We start from the raw sequence: 3,595 nt of genomic DNA, 5'->3' as shown, positions 1-3,595 counted from the left end.
CCCCCCCCCCAAGAGAGTCTGCCTTAGTAAAATCCTTTCCCAGCTCAATAAAATCTAGAGATCACAGTCAATCACAGAGCAACTCAGCAAAATACGTGAAAAGTGACATGGTCAATCACATAACCAAATCATTTAAAACAGTGAACAATGTAAAGGTCACAAACAAACAAAATGTTCTAAAGAAAGGTTATGGTCATGCATTTGACTATCAGTTGTGCAGCTAGGGATGCATGTATGTATGTATGAACTGGTAAAATATATGCAATATGAAGTTCATGATTGGTAGGTCTTCATGAGTTCTCATATGCAGCTCAGAAGAAAATGGTAATACAAAAATGTTTGTGGCTTTACGCCTATTGATATCTAGCATTTTATTTGCCCAATAGCCCTGATACTCCTGCCTAAAAGGAGGTCATTACTCTATAGCGTTATTGGAATCTGTTACAAAGTATCATATATATATATTTTATACAGTAGTGGTACCAGCAATCAATCCAACAAATACTTCCTTGGCGCTCCACACAAATGTAGTTGTACAAAGGACTGGTAGGCACTCATAGGTCTTCCATGGGAGTCAAGACATCATATCATAGGTTCAACATTCCAACGTTTCATCAGGCCTTTCTGCAAGCGTCTACTTCAATACCCACCTTCTGTCTGGAGCCCTTTACAGTACATCTTTTCCAGCACAACACGTTTCCAATCTTCCTTGTTCATTGATGGCTAGAATCATTTAATCTACTTCTTCTGAGGCTAGGCCTTCACGGGTCAGCACCATGCCTGTGACTGGAAAGTGATAGGAGAAGCAGCACAGTGATGAGCTCATCATTCAGCCACTCTGCTTTTTCCTCCTATTAGCATGCTCGTTGCCAGCACATGACTGATTGTCTCCTTGTGCTGCTTCTGTCTCTTCACACTCTGCCTGCTGTACAAGGACTACAAGAGGCCAGTAGGAAATCACATTTAGGCACTTAAAGGAGAACTATGAGGTGAGTGAAAATCACTCATCCTTATAGTACGAGCCGACGTGTGACAATGAGACTGTCACAGGTCGGCTCAATAGATCGGGAAGTGAGCGAACACATACCGTCGCTCGCTCACTTCCCCATCACCTCCCTGCAGAGAGCAGGGACTGTCACTCACGGCTCCCTGTAGGGATTCCCCCCCTCCCCACTCCGATCCTCCCCTCCCCGCTCTGATCCTCCAGCACTGACTGGAAGAACGGGTGGGGGGAGGGAGCTGTAGCTCACGATATACTGATCTTTGGGTCACGGGAGGACACTAGTATATGTCCTACCGTGATCCTTAAGCGAACTATGGGGAAAAACACTTACCCCATAGTTCTCCTTTTAATGATCTAGTAATATAATGAATACAGAACTGCAATAATGTTTGTCTTTTATATATGCCTAGAGTTCCACATCATACTCTATATGTACATGTACTATATACTACATATAGAGTGCACTGAACAATAGATTTACAATTATCCTCTGCTAATATGAATGGGTTAAATGATCCGTAGTACATGATATGTAGCCCTGTACCCCCTTTTCCACTTACAGAGCTAGGTTATTTTTCTTTTAAATAAATATTAATGTCATTTTATTGGTATCTATCTACCAATAGCTGCCTCATTTCCCACCCTCGGCTTATATTCGGGTCAATACTTTTTCCCAGTTTTTTTTGCTAAAATTAGGTACCTCGGCTTATATTCGGGACGGCTTATACTCGAGTATATACGGTACCTTAAATTAGGGATGCACCGATACAAGCATCGGTGGCGATACCGAGTATTTGCATGAGTACTCGTGCAAATACTCCAATACCTAAAACGAGTACCTGTGCCGCACCCGCCATTCCTAAGGACACGAAACCGCCGCACACAGGACCTCCATAGCATCTGCAATGAAAAAACATGTCCGTGAACTCCTCCTCCATCCACGGGCGAACGGCTGAGGTAAACTCTGCCTCCAAGTCCTCACTCCTGACTGGTGAGGAAGCCTGTCAATCACCCAATCGGCCAATCAGCGGGAGAAGAGGCCAGCACGGAGCAGATGAGTAGGTTGTGACACGAAGTGGCTGAAGGAGATGGAGCTGACGAAGCAGGTTAGCAGCACCGCATGGCGGCTGGGCACATGGCACAAAAATATATATGCCTGTAATGTTTAGTGTATAGTGTGGCACAGCTATATCCAATTCTGTATATCTGGCTTAATATTATAAAACCAGGTATACCGAATTGGATATAGCTGTGCCACACTATACAGCAGTGGTTCTCAACCTTTCTAGGGCCGGGACCCCTTGGTAACATTTGCCAAGTTGTGGTGACCCCAATGGTAACATTTAGGGGTGCACCAATACTAGTATCTGAGTGGTGGCTAGTGGCACTCACCTTCCCTCACTCCTCCCTATTCCCTCTTTCAGATCCCCTCCGACCGCCACTGCTGCAGCACCATCGAGGGGAACTGACACTGCTGCACTAGGAGGATGCTGAGGAGTCTCTTACCTAGCATAGCACAAGGCACATGGCGACCCCCTCAACTGTGGGTTGCGACCCACTTTTGGGTCATGACCCACAGGTTGAGAACCACTGCTATACAGTGTTCTGGAGTCTGGACATGTGCTCATCTATTTTCCCCACTATGGGATACAAGCCTTAGTTAGCATATCTAGATCTAAATATTCATTTCATTTCATTATTCAATGTCTTTTTTTATATTATAAAGTTTTCATTTCATTATTTAATGTCTTTTTTTTTAAATATTATAAAGTTTATAATATAAAAAAAAGACATTGAATAATGAAATTAATATTTAGATCATGCCATTGCTAACTAAGGCTTGTATCCCCATAGTGGGGAAAATAGATGAGCACATGTCCAGACTCCAGAACACTGTATTGTATAGTGTGGCACAGCTATAGCCAATTCTGTATACCTGGCACATTTAAAAAATACAAAAGATAGGTCCAAGAATGCCAATGTTTTATTAATACAGCATGGTCAAAGATGAATCCTTACTTGATATAATCACTATTCAGCAATGGAAAAAAATGTTATTTTATTTATTCATGCTGTATTTACTCAGCTATGAATCCTAGGTTGGAATCCATAGTTTTGCACCTGCATGTTGCAATATCGCAGGCAAAACCTCTGCTTTTGCTCCAATTATAACTCCACCAAGCTTTTCCAAAAGTAAAAAAATAATCTTAAACTTACATTTAGGCCTCATTCACAGGACTAACAGCCGGCCCGTACAGATTCATGCTGCGTACTGCGGGTGTCCCTGCTCGGACGCAGACAGGACCCATCCGAAGCACGGATCTGTACAGGCCGGCCGTTAATATATTAATATAAATATTAAGAAACTGACCTAAAATCATTTGCTTTGCTTTAAAAAAAGTGTGACCTGTCCCTTTAAGAAAAGTATCGGTAATTGGTATCGGCGAGTACTTGAAAAAAAGTATCGATACTCGTACCCGGTCTTAAAAAAGTGGTATCGGTGCATCCCTAGTAATAAATAGTATAAATAGTATAAAAACAGAACAATCCTTTGCGGCCGCCTGAGCAGTTTCGGATTCTGGGGCGGGAGCG

This window comes from Nanorana parkeri, unplaced genomic scaffold (assembly GCF_000935625.1).
Source record: "Nanorana parkeri isolate BGI_ZX_2015 unplaced genomic scaffold, ASM93562v1 scaffold571, whole genome shotgun sequence".
Lineage (NCBI taxonomy): Eukaryota > Metazoa > Chordata > Amphibia > Anura > Dicroglossidae > Nanorana > Nanorana parkeri.
The sequence above is the reverse complement of the archived record's forward strand: the minus strand, read 5'-3'. Positions refer to the sequence as shown.